Raw genomic sequence first — 20,417 nt, 5'->3', positions numbered from 1 at the left:
ACCCGCATTCCCTTGAGGCCTATAAGCAACCTATGAGGAACTAGGGATCTATGCCATCATGGAAATATCTGTCACTGCTTGTTGAATCAAGGAACGCCACTCCTACACATTAGCTGTAGCAGTAGAACAGATTTTGTATTAGTACCATTCTATATCATCAAAATATTAATCAATCAATATAAAACTACTATACCTAGATCTCCCTCGCGCCAGTAGGGATCGTGATATGGTAGCATTTGTGATTGGGAACTACTAGGCTCCCCACGCTCAAATGATCTATGCACGATGGGTACAGGTCTCTGTATCACCTTGTGTTCCCCCTTTTGGGGAATATGAGGGGGATCCAAGGCTATGGTATCATCTCCTGAATGGTGGGGAGCTGCATCTAACTCCTCCTCATAATCTCTATCCTCCTCCTCCTCATCATCCTCATCCTCATCTGCATCCTCACCCACATCCTCATTCTCCTCATCATCATCTCTATCTGTGTCATCCTCCTCTCCTTCCTCCTCCTCCTCGGCACTAGGCTAATCTCCTATGGGTGGGTCAGGATCTCCTGCCTCCTCATGACCCTCTCCCTCCTCTGGCTTCTCCGATATAGATCCCTAATCCTCATCTCGGTCTCCATGTCTCCATGGACTTGGATGGCCTGTCGGGTAATCTGGTGGAAAGATAGGCCCTGGGTATGTCCTCACCAACCATGAGAGATACCTGCACTGTGCTCCGGGATCTACGGAGTAATCAGTGACCACATCCTAATCGGACCCCTCTATATCTGTAATCTTGATATCATCTGTCATAGGTCTCGCTACTGCTCTGGGTCTGGGAAGGACTCGTGAGTGTCAAGTATAGATAGGTACATCGGCTGGAACACACTGCTCTAGCCCAAACTACCTCCGTACTCAGTCAAAGTAGAATGGGACTATGATATGTGAGTATCGTCCTCTCAGTAGGCGGTTCCTCTGTAAGCATGCTAGCTGCCTCTCCATTCCATCCCATCTGTGCATCCGCAGATATGGTCTCCATACTATCACCTTAGCTGTCAATCTATCGAATGTCACTCTCCAATATAGTAGATCCCCAAATCTCCACTCGCTGGTAAGTGGATAGGCAAACACCCTAGGTCGCTCGCTAGCCGCACTCATCGGATAGCCGATAGGCCTAGTGCATGTGAAGTGCTCAAATATCCACACCTGCAGAAGTGTGCATGTCATCAAGCTACAACCTTGTCCAAACACATACTCCTCGAGGTCGTGATAGAGATGTGCAAGCATACTCCGACTCCAGGCATATACTCTCCTATGTCTCTCCATAGCCCTGATGCACCATGTGAGACCCCCATGCATGTGCATACCTTGCCCATTAGGGCAAATGGCTAGTGCAATGATGGCAATCATAAGACGTCTCACAAGGGGCACCTCTCCTGTAGGATGTAAGAGCCAACTGACCATGATGCGACCTCTCATCTCACTCGGCATGACTCTCCCTATGCAGTATATCTGCTCCCTCTGATGGTCCTCCACTGATCGATCGATCACGTATGTCATGGTGGCTCCTCTGATAGGTAGGCGAAGTATGTGGTACACATCCTCAAGTGTAACTGTCATCCCTCCTACTGGGAGATGGAATGTACATGCGTCAGGATCCCATCGCTCCTTAAGTGCCATCAACATCGCAGGATGGAATCGAATGGCCGACATAAGAATCACATACCACAAACCTACTATCAATAGCGTATCCCTCTCTGCCCGAGTCAGCCAGGGAATCTGATCTCGCAGACTGCAAAGAATCTGCCCCGCAGTATGCTCTCTCATGTATGGGAGACCCTGCGATGCGAAAACATCAGTGTAACCAGTACTCAATCATCAAAATCATCTATGTGAAAAATGAAAACTATCGAACATCGAAAGCTAACCTTGACACCCCTTGCCAAGTCTTGATTGGGACCATGGCACTCTGTCAGGGACCATGGCGCCCTTCAGGGACCATGGCGCCCTCAGAGGACCATGGTGCCCTCAGAGGACCATGGTGCCCTTTAGGGACCATGGCGCCCCCACAGGGACCATGGTGCCCTGATAGGACCATGGCACCCTGGGTGGGACCCAGGGTCAGATTCTAGGGCCCGCATTCGATCACAGAAACTCAAAGTCAACAGAAATGCAAAAAGTCAAAGTCAAAGTTTAGTCAGCTCACCTCATCCAGTGGCTCGTCACTGATCACGGCTTGTCGCATGATCTCCATCCTTCTGGGATGCTCCAGTCATCGTGAAGGCATGATGATGGCTATGTGGGCTCCGCTACAATAAACAATACTCAGAAATCAACAAAGTGACAAATGCAATAGTCACTTTCAAGGTATATATTTTCATTTTGGTTTCAAAACCCTAATTTTCCTCTATCACTCATTTCATCATAACTTGAGTTTGGGAGACGCGATTTTCGAACTGTTTGTTACATAGGAATCGTATTTTTGTTCCCTTACTCCCTGGATGTTCCAAAATGTGCTCTAATGAAGCCTCTTCAGTGAACATCTCTCATCAATAATCTCTCACACAATTTGTCGTAAGTAAACATGCTATCCTGTTTCACGTCCCTAATAAGCAAGCCGAAACAGGGGGGGCATATAGCTACTCACAAATTTCATCACTTTCCTTAGTAAGCATTAGGTGATTTTGTGATCTAACGTGTGTTTTGTAGGGTGTGGTTCCTAACTGTGTACTGCAGATACCGCTGGGGGCTTCATTCGACAGACTTATGGATATATCCTTTTTCAAATAATGTTTACTTTTATGTACTTTAGCTTGCATATGCACGTAGTACTCATATGACCGCTAAAGTGGGGGCTAAATGTAGCGTCGTAAATTGTACGCACTTGCTAAAGCAGTACAATTTCACACCTAGTTTAGCACCCGCCTTGGTGCATTTTGCATTTTGTACTGCATTTCCCCTTTAGCACTTAATTAATCAAATTAATTAGGTCTAAGGTCCTATTTCATCATCTTCCAGTTGGGCCCTTTCATTAAAGTGTGCCCCTTTCATTTTATTCCTCTAATACATCATTTAATCAAAAACCCTAATTAGGTCCTATTTTGAACTTGGGGGCTTGATTTTGGGGGTCAAAACATCTCAAAATCACCTATAACTTCGGGATTCGCTCTAAAATCATCATATTCGACGGCCCTGAAAATTTGGTGAAAAGTTGTCAGGACCATGGCGCCCGGAGTGCACACGGTCCCGGACATTTTTCCTGAAATTTTAGGAGCGCAATCCAATCATAAAATAAAGCTTAACCCCAAGAAATTGGCAGGAGATTCAATCTCTAGGTCGGCCAAAAGTTGAAATTAAGACCTAGGGTTTCATATATAAGAGCTCTCTTTCTTCATTTGAAAGGATCCAAATTTTAGTTTCAGGGACCTTCTATATAGCGAAAGAGCAGATCTTTAAGACTTCAACAAACATCCACCCATCAAGCATTCATCAATTTCATTCGTCCATTTAGGGCTTTGAAGACATTGAAGAGCAATAAGGGATCACCGACTGAAGATTGGCTTGTACCCCTCCCTTGGGGTTGGGTATGATTTCATGTTATTTTCATGTCTTTGCATAAGCCTCACTATATCATTTGTATTCATGCTTTAGATCACTTTGCATCTTGATTTGGAGCATTTACATTATCATTTACAAGCAATTAGGGTTTACTTTCTAGGTTGCTCTAGTTTGCTTACTTGCATTTTAGAATCTTGCACACACACAAGGTCTGCACACACACTACTTTTACAATACAACTTGGCTATTTGTGGAGGTGGAAATCACAAAAGTGGGGATTGAGTAAGGCAAAACCCTATATAGCCACCCACCATACCTTTTCAGATATAAGTGCAGGTTTCGGGATTCGGACGACACCGCAAGTTGCAGATCTGACGGAAGCGGACCGAGACAGAACTTCACACCAAATTTCAGGGCAAAAGACTAGGACAGGGGCGTGGGGCACCCTAGTCCTACCAGGATAGGGGTGCTAGGTGCCCTAGTCGCTGGGACAGGGGTGCTAGGCGCCCTGGTCCTTCTGTCAGACAACAAGTTTCAAACAGCTTTTCAGGTTACCAAAAAGCAGCTTCAGGAGCAGTTTCAGGAGCAGAATCAGGACAGTGGTGCCTGCGCCCCCGTCCTGAACATTTTCACCCAGATTTTAACTCTGGGTACACATCTGCATTCTTGTCTTGTCCTTGTGTTTATAGCTTTCCATTGTTTAACTTCAATCCTGCAATCTTGTTATTAGTTCATACTTACACTTTGGAATTGAACTTGAATCATTTTATCTTTCAATTACAACAAAGGAATAGAAACCCTAATAGGTAGCTCATGGCTCTCTCTTTCACAAAAAGAAGTAGCCAATTGTGTGATACCTCTAGGCTCTTTCGTATTCCACAATGTGTGTCAAAAGGTAGGATTAGGACATGTTAGCCTAGTCTCGCTTTTTCCCCTAAACAATTAGAAGGGATGAGTATATTGGCAAATTTGATCCTAGAAGTGATGAAGGAATATTTCTTGGTTATTCATCTAAGAGCAAGGAATATGTAGGTCCTAGGGACAATTGAGAGGGGGGGTGAATCAGTTGTCAAATAAATTCAAACCAAAATCTTATTAACCAACTTATTGCTTAATACCGGTAAGACAGTTAATTGTGCCGGTAAACAATGTTAACAGGAAATGTTGTACCGGTAACAATTAATGCATGAAACATAAGCACAAAATCAACCACATCACATGACATAAATATTTGTACGTGGAAACCCTGTAAGGGGAAAAACCACGGTGGGAAACCTTAGCCACAATCAGATGATACTATTGCAGATAGTAAGTGTACAAAGAGGGGTCTGCACATGCAGAAAGGCCAACAACCTAGAGGTCACTGCTCAAACACAAATGGGAGTCACACTGACTATAGTTGGATGGTTAAATCCAATGAGAATGTACTGCACAAAATAGCATCTTCATATGTTGGATTCAGTACCGGTGTAATGCTAATATGCTTTTCCAAAAACCTAACTTCACTTCCAAATGATGTCTTCGTGTATATCTCTGCTTGATCTCGCATATACCCTTCCTTAAATCTTTTTTGCATTCCACATTTGATCTTACAAATAAGATCTTACATTTATGCCATACCCTAAGACCAATTTTAGTAGGTCGGCTCTACAAGATATTACAATAAAACATTTTACAAATAATACAATACCCGATGCAATAACCGATTGAACATGTCGGCTTAATGCATTTACAACAATAATAAATCATCTCCATAGCATGCCATGCTAATCTGGAAAAGATAAACCTACCGGTGTAACCCTAGATAACCTGGACCTATTTGCTGGTAAAAGCAAATATACAAATATGAGTATACCAATGATATTACTTCAAGGAAAAGTGTCCACATGATGTCTTCGACATTACCAAGTGTCTTCCATGTCATTGCATGTACCGGTGAAGATTATATACTTTCGGTTAACTATATACCGGTGATTGTTTGAGCATTTTATTGATTGCCGGTGAATGTTGCTGGATCTCCAAAGTAGGTGTGTTAGCAGGTGTTGACATAAATGACAAAACCATACCAAAATACCAACAATCTCCCCCTTTGGCATTGATGGAAACACAAGATGGAAAAACCATCAAAGTGCCAAAATAGAAATGCCAAGTACAAAAACCAATTCTCCCCCTGGGAGTAATATGTGTGTATACAAAGATTTATTTACAATACCAATCTCTCCTCAAATAGATAATGCATTTTTCATATATTTTAATGTTTTTCCATATATCTCTGCCCCTTTGACATCAAATGCCAAAGTCACAAAAAGGTCAAGTTCATACAAAATACCAACCAATTCAATATACCAACTACTCCCCCTGAGAAGTAGCTTCCTCATCAAATACCGAAATAAAGGATTTGTCCATTTAATTCTGCCGGTTGATGACAATCATCAACTGTCTAAGTCTCTACTGGTGGAGGTAAGACTCCGAGCTGATCTTTAAGATACTCAAAAGTTTCCTTAGGCAAAGGTTTTGTAAAAATATCTGCAAGCTGTTCTTTAGTATTCACATAAACTAGTTTTATTTCCTTTTCTTCAACTTTTTCCCTTAGAAAATTCAGTTTGATAGAAACATGTTTTGTTTTAGAATGTAATATTGGATTCTTAGATATATCAATTGCTGCAGTGTTATCACAATATATAGTAATAGGTTCCTTGCATTTTACCTTTATGTCTTTCAACATTTGCTTAAGCCAAAGTACCTATGTACAGTTTGTTGCTGCTGTGACATATTCTGATTCTGTTGTTGATAAAGATGTACAACTCTATTTCTTACTTAACCAAGAAACTAATCTCTTTCCAAGAAAGAATGCTCCTCCAGTGGTGCTCTTTCTATCATCCACATCTCCTACCCAATTTGCATCTGTGTATGCATATAGATCAAAATTTTCATCTTTAGGATACCATAATCCAAGATTTGTTGTGCCTTGTAACTACCGGAAAATCCTTTTTACTGTTGATTCATGATTTTCCTTGGGATTACTCTGAAATCTAGAAACTATACATACTGCATTCATAATATCAGGTCTGGTTTGTGTCAAATACAGTAAACCTCCTATCATAGATTTGTATCTAGTTGGATTAACAGGTGTAGATTCATCCCTTTGAGATAATTTGTCATTTGTAGTCATAGGTGTGCTTACCGGTTTAGAGTTCTCCATCCCAAATTTCTTGAGTAGTTCTTTCAAGTACTTAGATTGACTCAAAAATATGCCTTTATCAGTCTGTAAAATCTGCAATCCTAAAAAGAATTTTATTTCTCCAATCATAGACATTTCAAATTCATGCTGCATTTTAAGAGAAAATTCTTTCCATAATCCATCTTCTCCTCCAAAGATTATATCATCAACAAATACTTCCATAATCAAAATGTCATCATTAGTTACTTTGTAATATAAATTTCTATCTGCATTTCCTTTAGTAAAACCAATTTTTAAGAGATACTTATCCAATCTTGCATACCAGGCTCTTGGAGCTTGTTTTAGTCCATACAAAGCTTTTCTTAATCTGCAAACCATATCATTGTTATCTGTCAAAGAAAATCCATCAGGTTGTTCAATATAAACTTCTTCTTCAAGATCTCCATTCAAAAATGCACATTTAATATCCATTTGATAAACTTTGTAATCCTTGTGAGCTGCAAAGGCTAAGAATAATCTAACTGCTTCAATTCTGGCTACCGGTGCAAAGGTTTCATTGTAATCAACTCCTTCTTTTTGAGAATATCCCTTACACACTAGTCTTGGTTTATTCCTGACAACCTTACCATCTTCATTGAGTTTGTTTCTAAATACCCATTTGGTTCCAATTACATTTTTATTTTTAGGCCGGGGAACTAATATCCAAGTATTATTTTTCTCAATTTGTCCTAATTCTTCTTCCATAGCTTTAATCCAAAATTTATCTTCACATGCCTCATTGATAGATAATGGTTCAATTTGAGAAATAAGACATACCTCTTCATTTGCCAATCTTCCTCTTGTCATGACTCCTTTAAATTTGCTTCCAATTATCTGATCTTCAGAATGATTTAGTCTTACATATCGGGGTGTCTTAGTCTATTGTTGTTCTTCAATTACTGTGGTATCCTCTGATGATACCAGAGTAACTGGGTCATCATTCTGTACCGGTGGATTTATTGTTGGTTCATTTGTCATAATTTCTGTTACCGGTTCAGAGTCTATATACCTTGAAGTTCCTCTGAATTGTTCATCAATCTTTACATTTGTACTTTCAACAATTTTCTGTAATCTTTTATTAAAGCATCTATAAGCTTTACTCTTAGATGAATAACCAAGAAATATTCCTTCATCACTTCTAGGATCAAACTTGCCAATATACTCATCTCTTCTAATATAACATTTACTTTTAAAAATTCTGAAATACTTAAGAGTAGGAGTATTACCAAACCATAGTTCATGAGGGGTTTTACTGGTTTCACCTTTGATGTGAACTTTGTTGAATGTATAGACAGCAGTGCTTACTGCCTCTCTCCAGTACACATGTGGTAGATTTGCTTCTGATAACATACTTCTTGTTGCATCCAAAATAGTTCTATTTTTCCTTTCAACAACTCCATTCTGTTGTGGTGTCCAAGGTGCTGATAACTGTCTTTTGATTCCATTCACTTCACAGAATGTATTAAAATCTCTAGATGTGAATTATCCTCCTTGATCTGATCTTAAACATTTAATTTTCTTACCGTTTTCATTTTCAACCATTGCTTTGAATAGTTTGAACTTCCCAAGTCCTTCTGATTTTTCCCTGAGAAAAGTAACCCAACACATTCTAGAATAATCATCAATAATTAGCATGAAATATCTATCACCTTGTAAGCTCTTAGTTCTAGCCAGACCACATAAATCAGTGTGAATTAAATCAAGAGCATTATTGGATTTTTCTGGAATACTTTTGAAACTAGCTCTAACTTGTTTTCCAAATTGACATTCCTTGCAAATTGTATTCTAAGGTTTCACAATTTTAGGTAGATCTCTAACTGCCTTAGAAGTACTGATTTTTACCATGCAATCAAAATTTACATGACATAGTCTTTTATGCCATAGCCAACTTTCATCTATATGAGCAATTAAGCATGCTTTTTCACTGTTATTCAAATGAAAGATATTACCTCTAGTCTGATTACCGGTTGCAATTTCCAAACCAGTTCTATTCATGATTTTGCATTTTCCATTTTTAAATTGTAACTGAAAACCTTTCTCAACTAATTGACCAACACTTAAAAGATTATGTTTTAATCCTTCAACATAGTAAACATTGTCAGTGTTATGTTTTCCATCAAGAGATATTGAACCCTTACCTTTGATTGAATAGGCTTTGTCATCTCCGAATCTTACTAAACCTCCATTGTATTCTTGAAAGTTCAAGAATTTGCCTTTGTCTCTAGTCATGTGATGTGAGCATCTCGAGTCAATAATCCATTCATCCTTTGATTCAACTTTAGCTGCTAGGGCTTGTTCTACTGGTGGAGCAATAGGTACCGGTTGATCTTCTGTTATAGCAACAAAGACCCATCCGTTGTCTGTTGGATCCTCATCAGAATCATCAGTCACACCTTCATCAACAATGTAATAGGATTTATCTTTGTTTTTCTTAAATCTGTATCTCTGATATTTAGGATTAGGTTTGTATGTCCTTCTAGCTTCTTCTCTTAGTCTAGCATGTCTATCAGGGCATCTTGAAGCGATATGACCAATCTTATTGCAATTGAAACATTTAAAGGGTTCTTTACCTTCATACTTACTTCCAATTGGACCTTTTGGCATTTTTCTTGCAAATAGTGCTTCAAGTTCTTCAAGCTCTTCATTCTCCTTCCTGGTTTCTTCAAGTTCTCTTGCATAAAAGGCTCTCCAGTCTGATTTGTCAAAAGATGGAGCAGATGATGTTGATTCTTTGAAGGCCAAATCAGTTTTTATAGCAACAGGACCAAATTCCTCAATTTCAAAGGCTGAAAGTTTTCCAATCAATGTATCCCTAGTTACTGATGTATTAGGCATTGTTCTCAACTCATTAATAGCAGTAACCTTCATTTTATATGTCGGTGGCAAACCTCTTAAGATTTTTGAAACAATCTCATCTTCACTCAAGGTTCTTCCACAACATTTGATACCTAAAACAATTTCATTTACTCTTTCCATAAAAGCAGAAATTCTTTCATCTTCTTCCATTTTCAGATGTTCATACCTGACTTGGAAGCTTTCAAGTTTTGCAATTTTGACTGTGGAATCCCCTTCATTCAATGTTTCCAAATGATCCCAAATAGCTTTTGCAGTAGATCTATCTGATAATCCCTTGATTTGTTGATCTGATAATGCGCTCAAAAGTGCTTCTCTTGCTTTGCAATCATTTTCTTCATCTTTACCTAAAGTAATAGGAGTAGGCTGACCAGCTACACCAGCAGTATAACCATTCTTAGTAACTTCCCATATGTCTTTACCAATGCAATTCAGATGTGTCTCCATTCTGATTTTCCATATTCCATAGTTGGTTCCATCAAGTTTAGGACTATCCTTCCTGAAATAATTAGTAGACATTGGATCTCCTCAAGTTGTTAAACTTCTGCAAAAAGAGGACTAAGCTCTGATACCAATTGTAGGTCCCAGGGACAACTAAGAGGGGGGGGTTGAATCAGTTGTCAAATAAATTCAAACCAAAATCTTATTAACCAACTTATTGCTTAATACCGGTAAGACAATTAATTGTGCCAGTAAACAATGTTAACAGGAAATGCTGTACCGGTAAGAATTAATGCATGAAACATAAGCACAAAATCAACCACAACACATGACACAAATATTTGTACGTGGAAACCCTATAAGGGGAAAAACCACGGTGGGAAACCTTACCCACAATCAGATGATACTACTGCAGATAGTAAGTGTACAAAGAGGGGTCTGCACATGCAAAAAGGCCAGCAGCCTAGAGCTCACTGCTCAAACACAAATGGGAGTCACACTGACGACAGTTGGATGGTTAAATCCAATGAGAATGTACTGCACAAAATAGCATCTTCATATGTTGGATTCAGTACCGGTGTAATGCTGATATGCTTTTCCAAAAACCTAACTTCACTTCCAAATGATGTCTTCGTGTATATCTCTGCTTGATCTCGCATATACCCTTCCTTAAATCTTTTTTGCATTCCACATTTGATCTTACAAATAAGATCTTACGTTTATACCATACCCTAAGACCAATTTTAGTAGGTTGGCTCTACAAGATATTACAATAAAACATTTTACAAATAATACAATACCCGATGCAATAACCGATTGAACATGTCGGCTTAATGCATTTACAACAATAATAAATCATCTCCATAGCGTGCCATGCTGATCTGGAAAAGATAAACCTACCGGTGTAACCTTAGATAACCTGGACCTATTTGCCGGTAAAAGCAAATATGCAAATAAGAGTATACCAATGATATTACTTCAAGGAAAAGTGTCCACATGATGTCTTCGACATTACCAAGTGTCTTCCATGTCATTGCATGTACTAGTGAACATTATATCCTGCCGGTTAACTATATACTGGTGATTATTTGAGCATTTTACTGATTGCCGGTGAATGTTGCTGGATCTCCAAAGTAGGTGTGTTAGTAGGTGTTGACATCAATGACAAAACCATACCAAAATACCAACAGCATATAGATGTTTTAACAAAAGATTGCAGAAAATCGTTGAGAGTACAAATGTGAAGATTGATGAACAATTCAGAGGAACTTCAAGGTATATAGACTCTGAACTAGCAACATAGATTCTAACAAATGAACCTACATTGAACCCACCGATACAGAATGAAGATCTAGTTACACCAGTATCATCTGAAAATTCCACAGTAACTGAGGAACAACAACAAATGAAGACACCCCGGTATGTAAGACTGAATCACTCTGCAGATTAGATAATTGGGAACAAGAATAAAGGAGTTATGACAAGAGGAAGACTGCAAAATGAAGAGGAATGTCTTATTTCTCAAATTGAACCATCATCAATTAATGAGGCATGTGAAGATAAACATTAGATTAAAGCTATGGAAGAGGAACTAGAACAAATTGAGAAAAATAACACATGGACATTAGTTCCTCGACCTAAAGACAAAAATGTGATTGGAACAAAGTGGGTATTCAGAAACAAACTTAATGAAGATGGTAAGGTAATCAGGAATAAAGCAAGACTAGTGTGTAAGGGATATTCTCAGAAAGAAGGAATTGATTATAATGAAACCTTCGCACCGGTAGCTAGAATTGAGACAGTCAGATTCTTTTTGGCTTTTGTAGCACACAAGAACTACAAAGTATATCAAATAGATATTAAATGTGCATTTCTGAATGGAGATCTTGAAGAAGATGTTTACATTGAACAACCTGATGGATTTTCTTTAACAGATAACAAAGATATGGTTTGCAGGTTAAGGAAAGCTTTGTATGGGTTGAAACAAGCTCCAAGAGCTTGGTATGCAAGATTGGATAAGTATCTTTTGAAGATTGGTTTTTCTAAAGGTAATGCTGACAACAACTTATATTATAAAGTGACAAATGATGACATCTTAGTTATAGAAGTTTTTGTTGATGATATAATCTTTGGAGGAGAAGATGGATTATGTAAAGAATTTTCTATTGAAATGCAACAAAAATTTGAAATGTCTATGATTGGAGAAATAAAATTCTTTTTAGGATTGCAAATTTCACAGACTGATAAAGGTATATTCTCGAGTCAATCCAAGTACTTGAAGGAGTTATTAAAGAAATTTGGGATGGAGAACTCTAAACCGGTAAGCACACCTATGACTACAAATGACAAATTATCACTAAGGGATGAATCTACACCTATTAATCTGACTAGGTACAAATCTATGATAGGAGGTTTACTGTATTTGACACAAACAAGACCTGATATCATGAATGGAGTATGTATTGTTTCAAGATTTCAAAGTAATCCTAGAGAAAATCATGAATCAGCAATAAAAAGGATTTTTTGGTACTTCCAAGGCACTACAAATCTTGGATTATGGTATCCTAGAGATGAAAACTTTGAATTATGTGCATACACAGATGCAAATTGGGCAGGAGATGTGGATGGTGGAAAAAGAACCACCAGCGAAGCATTTTTTCTTGGAAGCAGATTAATTTCTTGGTTGAGTAAGAAACAAAGTTGTACATCTTTATCAACAGCTGAATTTGAATATGTTGCAGCAGCAACCAATTGTACACAAGTACTATGGCTTAAGCAAATGTTGAAAGACATAAAGGTAAAATGCAAGGAACCTATTACTATCTATTGTCATAACACTGCAACAATTGATATATCTAAGAATCCGGTATTAAATTCTAAAACCAAACATGTTTCTATCAAACTGAATTTTCTAAGGGAAAATGTTGAAGCAAAAGAAATTAAAATGGTTTATGTGAATACTAAAGAGTAGATTGCAGATATTTTCACTAAACCTCTGCCTAAGGAGACTTTTGAATATCTCAGAGACCAGCTTGGGGTCATACCCTCACCGGTAGAAACTTAGATAGTTGATGATAGTCATCAACTGATAGAAATAACAGAGAAATATTTTACTCTGGCTTTAATGAGAAAGCTACTTCTCAGGGGGAGTAGTTGGTATAGTGAATTGGTTGGTATTTTGTATCTGAAAAATGGTCTTTATATTTCTTTGGCATTTGATGTCAAAGGGGGAGAGATTGGTATGGAAAAACACAAGGAAAACTCATGTCACTCCCAGGGAGAGAGATTGTTACTTTGGGGAGATTATTGTTTTTGGTTATTTGGCATTTCTGTTTTGGCACTTTGATGGTTTTTCCATCTTGTGTTGCCATCAATGGTAAAGAGGGAGATTATTGGTATTTTGGTATGGTTTTTTCATTGATGTCAACACCTACTAAACACTTATCAACTCTGGCACTTTGGAGAATAAACAACATTCACCGGCAAGCAAGTGACTTATGCACAGTCACCGGTATCTGGTACACCGGCAGGATATAATGTTCATCGACACTTGGAATAGCATGGAAAACACCTAGTTATGTCAAAGACATCATTTGGACACTTTGTCTTGGAGTTTTGTTCATTGGCATATTCATATTTGCATATTTGCTGTTACCGACAAATAGATCTAGGATATACACCGACAGGTTTATCTTTTCTAGATTAGCACGACAGGCTAAGGAGATGTCTCATTATGGTTGTAAATGCATCAAACCAACATGTTGAATCGATTATTTCATCAAACATCATTTTGTTTGTAAATTGATTTTATTGTAATATCCTTTAGAGCCGACCTACTAAAAATGGTCTTAGGTTATGATATAAATGTAAGATCTTATTTGTAAGATCATATGTGAAATACGAAAAAGAATTGTGTGAAGGTATATGCGAGAATAAGTAGAGCTATACACACAGACATCATTTTAAGGTTGAAGGAAGGTTTTTGTGAAGACAATCAGAACTACACCAGTACTGAATCCAACATAGAAAGATGCTAATTTGAGCAGTACATCCTTATTGGATTTAACCATCCAATTGTAGTTAGTGTGACTCCTAATTGTGTTTGAGTAGAGAGCTCTAGGCGCTTGGCCTTTCTACATGTGCAGACCCCATTTGTATACACATACTATCTACAGTTGTATCATCTGATTGTGGGTAAGGTTTCCCACTGTGGTTTTTCCCCTTACAAGGTTTCCACATACAAATATTGGTGTTATGTGTTGTGGATGACTTTGTATTTTTGTTTCATGCATTAATCTTTATCGGTATTACAATTAACTCATAAAACTGTCTACTGGCATTAAAGATTGGTTTACCGGTATTAAGCATTAAGTTGGTAAAGTTGTTTTTGGTTTGAATTTGTGAGACAACTGATTCACCCCCGCTCTCAGTTGTCTCTGTTGGCATATGCACACTCCAATGAGACATTGTATGTGACTGAAGGTTTTGTCATTGATGGCAACCTTGCAATCCTATGGCACCGACAAAAGCATTATACCAGCATCAACAAATCACACTCTACACTAGCACTCAGGACATCGACACTGACACAAAGAAAAGAAGTATACTGACAGGATTTTGTTATATTATATTTTGTTTATTATTGTAAAAACTTTGTAAACTGACTTGGCAAATTGTTAAATGACTCTTATATATAAAAGAGATCATTGTAGACATTTGGAATGAGTGAGGAAGTGTTAAGGAAAAATATTAGGCAGACCTATTATGCAAAATATAGGCTAAGGGTTTATGTAAGAAGCAGAGCAGCAACCGGTACTGGATCATGAATTATAGATGCTATTGTAAAGCAGTACAAGATATTGGATTTGTATAATCTTCATTGTAAGACTTCCCATTGAGCAGTGAGCTCTAGGCAATTGGCCTTCCTACATGTGCAGGCCCCTATTGTAAGTAATATTCTCTTATTGGCCAGTGAGTGAATATTGTGGGTCACAAATCCCACCGAGGTTTTTCCCACACCGGTTTTCCTCGTTAAAACCTTGTGTTATGGTGTGCTTTTCATGTGGATGTTCTTGATTCTGTTTATTGCATTATTTCTTGCATACCGGTACACTGTTATAATATGTTCTGCATGTTTTAATTCAAGAAATTCTACTCACTGGTTAGATACTGATTCACCCCCCCCTCTCAGTATCTATGGGATTCCTAACAATTGGTATCAGAGCCTGGTCCTCTATTTTCAGAAGCCTAACAACTTGAGGAAGATCTTGACATTGGTAAAGATGGAAAATCTGATGAAGCAACTTGAAGGAGCTCTTTCAGACTATGATGCAGAGAAATTGAAAAATATCAAACTAGAAGATGATTTAAGGGCAGCTCAGGATATCATTCAGGCACTTCAAGAAAATTTTACTGTTTCAAGAAATAAGAGAAGAGAACTTTGTGAAAAATTGCAAAATGAGAATGATGAAAATGAATCACTTAATGATATGATAAGCAAGTTGAAACAAGAGAACATGACAACAAAGAATGAGATGCAGGATATGACTATGAGATTTTGCAAAGAGATTGAGGATAGGAAGAAGAATGAAGAAGATTGACCAGAAGACTAAGTGATGTAGCAAATGAGAACACAAGACTTAGCTATGAAAATGACATGTTGAAGACAAATATGATGCATACTTATAATGGCTCAAATGAACTGATGAGACAAAAAGAAGTCTTTGAAAGAGAACTAGAAACTGTAAATCAACATAGAGAAAAATTCAAGAAAAGCTCAGAGGAACTTGGCACCTTGCTGAAGAATCAAAAACCTAAAGGTGACACTTCTGGAATTGGCTTTGAAGTTGGTGAAAGCTCCGGTACTGCAAATACTCAGGATCACAACAAACCGGTAAGACAACCTAATGCTTATAAATTCAATGGAAAATGCTTTAACTGTAATAAGTATGGTCATAGAGAAAATGAATGTAGATCTAGAAATTATCAGAATATCAACACACCCACCGGTCAATATTCTAAATGCAACAAAGTTGGTCACAACTCTGAAAATTGCAGAATGAATGTGAGATGTTATGTTTGTGGAAGATTTGGACATTTATCTAATCAATGCAGAACACAAACCGACATAGGTTATGGGAAAGCTATTCAGAAGAATAATGTAACTTGTTATGCATGTAACAAGATTGGGCATATTGCAAAATTCTATAGAAGTAAAGGATCACCGGCAGACAACAAAAGTTCTAGCTTGAAAGGTAAAGAAAAAGTTGAAGAGGTTAAGCAAGAATTCTAAAAAACAATGGATTAGAAAAGCTGATCTAAATATTGGGAATACTCCTCCACTGGTAGAACAAATCAATGCTTCACTGACAGGATGGAGTGATGCTTCACCAACAGGACAGAGTGATGCTTCACTGACAGGACAGAGTGATGCTTCATCGACAGGACAAAGCAGTGCTCCACTGGTAGGAAGTTCTTCATCAAATTGAAGAAAGTTTCCTTCAGGGTTTGGCAATCTAATGACACATGTGCTATTATTCCCTCGGTTAGAGATAAGAAGTTGGAAATTACTTTTTACCACCAGACAATGTTAAGTGAATACTCAACCGACATGCATTTAATGTGGTAGATGGCAAAAAGACACTATAAAATTGAGGTTTTGGCTCCATTCCATTTCACCGAGATTTTAAACCTACAAAGAGCGCGAAGATTTTGAGCTAAGGCATTTCGAGCAAGAGGCAAGAACACTCCAAGAATTCATCCATCCTAAAGGCAGCAAAAGGTATTTTATCATGGCATCCACCTCTGGAATTGAATATATAGCAAACCCTACTATTATCGAAGTGATAAAAAGACCTAGGCTCATATTTCAGTTAGTTCCCGAGGTAGCAAAGAAAGATGATACCTTAGGTGCTTTTTCTCAAATTCCCAAGGGAGTTGTCTATGCTGAAGACCCCAGAATGTACATCCACTACAACATTGAGGAACTAGGAGATGAAGAGATTAAATCCATGTTTAAAACTGTGATATGTGATAAAACCGGCAATGTAAAAGATGAACACAAGATCATTGAAACCCTAGGATTTACAGAGATCCTTAGCATTCCTGAATTCCCCAAGGATGTGATTAGGATAGTCTTAAGCAGGGTACATGGTGAATTTTTCTGGTTAGATGCAGTCCACAAAATCACTAAGGAAGTTGTGAAAGTTGTCACAGGGTTACTGACCACCAGTAAAAGGCCAGATAAAACCAAAAAGGTATCCAATGATCTAGTTACAAACCTAATTGGTGCAACATTCGACAAAAGGTCCTTAAGAGTTAATGATGTAACAGACATTAATGTGAGATTTATCAACATGATATTAGGGTATAAAGCTACTCATGCAAATAGACTCAATTCAGTTTCAAGTTTATGCATTAAGAGTGCTTATGATATGGTCACAGATAATGCAAAGATTGATATATGTGAGTGGTTAAAGGATGAATTAATTGACAACCTTGGAAAGATTAAGAAGGACAAGAAAGGAACTTTTAGGTTTGGAAATCTGTTAGTATGTCTGATGCTACATATAAGCAAACAGGTTCCTGGTATAGGCTACAAAGAACTTGGATATGATATACTGGTAGGCAAATAGTTAATAGAACTATTCAATAACATGGGAGAAGATAGGGAAAACAATATTCATGACTTCTTTCAAGCATTAAAGGCCAAAATGAAGAAAAGAATCAGGTTATCACAAAAGATTGTCGACAAATACAAATTTGAAATATGCTTTGTAATCAAGAAGGATGAAATCTAGATGGAAGCAGTCATCCCTAGGATAGTTTGGTTAACCAAGATGGGCTATGAAACAAATGATCATATAATTGAAACATATGCTAAAGCACTTCTAGAAGCCCCCATAGAACCTAAGGAAGAAATATTTGGTAGTGTAGAAACTATTGAAAGCCAAATACAATCAAAGAAAAGAGTGAAAAAGGTTGAGGCAGTTGTAAGGAAAGGTTCCAGACAAGCAAAAGCCATCAAAGAAGATGTGTTGAAGAAAACCGATATAACAGAGGATGAGTTAGAAGCTCCACAACTTGAAACTCACCTATCACCGGTAGGTACTTCTTCGGGGAGTGACATGCCTGCAACTTTCAAAAGAGTTGTAAGGAAAAGAGATCCCTCACCGGCAACCACATCCTCACCCAGGAGGACAAGACAAAAACAACAAGCAGTAAGATCTCTGGTAAGAAAGGTTCCACCAAAGAAGAAGAAACTGACACCGAAAAAGAAGAAGAGGACAAACAAAGACTTGGCCCCTCTTGATATACTGCTGAATGAAATTATAGAGGAAGGTAAATTGAAAAATATAGAGAAAATATATGACACTTTAACAACTGATGAAAAAGAACAAGTTGAAAAAAGTGTTATATTGCATATGGACATGTATAAGAAGTTTTTGATGGAAGTAGTCAATGAAATTCCAGATGAACTATTTAAGAGACTGGAAGCAAGAAGACAAGCAGTAATAGAACTGGACAAGAAAATAAAGATTGAAAAGCTACTTGTTGTATATTTGGTAAACTCACCCAATGAAATTGATGACCTAATTGCTCAAGCCAACCGGTTAGTATTTTCTACTGCACACCGGCACATTGCTTTAATGGTTGGAAGAGTTAATGAGGTGACTGAGGAAAATGAAAATGGATGGGATATATTCCTAGTTGAAAAAGAAAAAAAAGAAGAATATAGGAACCCCAAACCCATAAAATTTTATCAGAAAGCTAGAGACAAGGGTAAAGGTAAAGTTGGTGGACCACCTAGTATCAAGGTTAGAGACAACTTACCCCCACCTCCTTTGATTACTCCACCGGTAAAAACAATAGCTACAGAAGATCAACTGGCAGCTGAGAGTATGGATGTAGAGGATGGTAATCCTAATCCTAAAGTCTTATATATTGTGGATGTTGATACTCAAAAGATCAACATAGTGGTAGACAAAGATATAGTTGATAAGACTAACAAATCTAGTGAGCCTCCGGTAGCTGAGAAAATTGAAAACACATAGAAGAAATTGGCAGAAGACAAAGAGAAAAAGGTAGAGACTCAGATTGAGACAATGCAACAAATAGAGCAAAAGGCTCTGGAACAGGAACAACAACAACAAGAATAGGAACATAAGGAAACAGTGCCACCGACAACTGGAGAAATAGAAAAACCATTGCTTAAAGAAATGCAGACACAAACAGACCTACCAGAGATCAATACAAGCTTGGTTACTTCCACTGGCGATACTTAGAATGTTGGTTCATCATCAGGCTACAAATCAACTAATGTGACTAGGGTACTATTAGATTCAATCAAAAAGATAACAAACTATAGCTCACAAGCTTATAAGGCAATTGATGATAGCATACCAATTTTGAAGGTAATTGCTTCTAACTGTAATATAGACAATAAAGATTCTTTAGGACAACTTGATACACTGTGTAAATATATCACAGAAAACATTGAGAGAATAAAGGAAGAGTCATTGAAGGATAAAGTAGAAATTGAAAAGCAGAAATTCTTTGATGAGCAAATAAAGAAGTGTAACAAAAATTTTGACACACTTCTACCAGAATTGTGTAATTTATTGAAAGAGTACAAAACTCTGTACAAAGACACCTGTAAGACAAATTTTTTTACTGTAGATATAGACAAAAAGATGAGCAAGGTATAGGATGAGATCAATAAACTTGTAGATAATTTTGTTAACTCACCTGATACACTATCAGTTTTTGAGGAGAAGATAACAAATTTTGAAGAATATTTACTTAAATTGGAAAGAGAGAGAGAAAGAATAGTGAATAAGGAAAAACATTTGAGATTAAAACTAAGTCCAAGATTGGACTATCTAGCATCACTACAAAAGGAAGTATCTGAGGCACTAATACAAGGACAGAAAACACTGGCAGAGCATTTGCAGCATCTCACCAGTACAATGAAGAGAACAAAGACAACAATAAAGAATAGCAAGAAGTTTATGGATAGTATAAACTTGATTTTGGGAGATCTTTTTCAAATTGTAACCACCCAGTTACAAGGTTGAAACTACAAACTCTACTGACATCTTGACAACCTTTGTCATTAATGCCAAAGGGGGAGTAGTGGGTTGAGAAAATTCAATATAACAAGAATCATATGCTCAGGGGGAGCACACACATTTTTGGTAACATTTTTGGACTTCATATTTTTAGATATTTTTGGTAACATTTTTGGACTTCACATTTTTGGATACATTTTTGAAATTTCTCATGAGTGTTGCCATCAATGCCAAAGGGGGAGATTGTTGGCATATGCACACTCCAATGAGACATTATATGTGATTGAA

Source organism: Cryptomeria japonica, chromosome 10, assembly GCF_030272615.1.
Source record: "Cryptomeria japonica chromosome 10, Sugi_1.0, whole genome shotgun sequence".
Classification (NCBI taxonomy): Eukaryota; Viridiplantae; Streptophyta; class Pinopsida; order Cupressales; family Cupressaceae; genus Cryptomeria; species Cryptomeria japonica.
Note: the sequence above shows the minus strand (reverse complement) of the source record.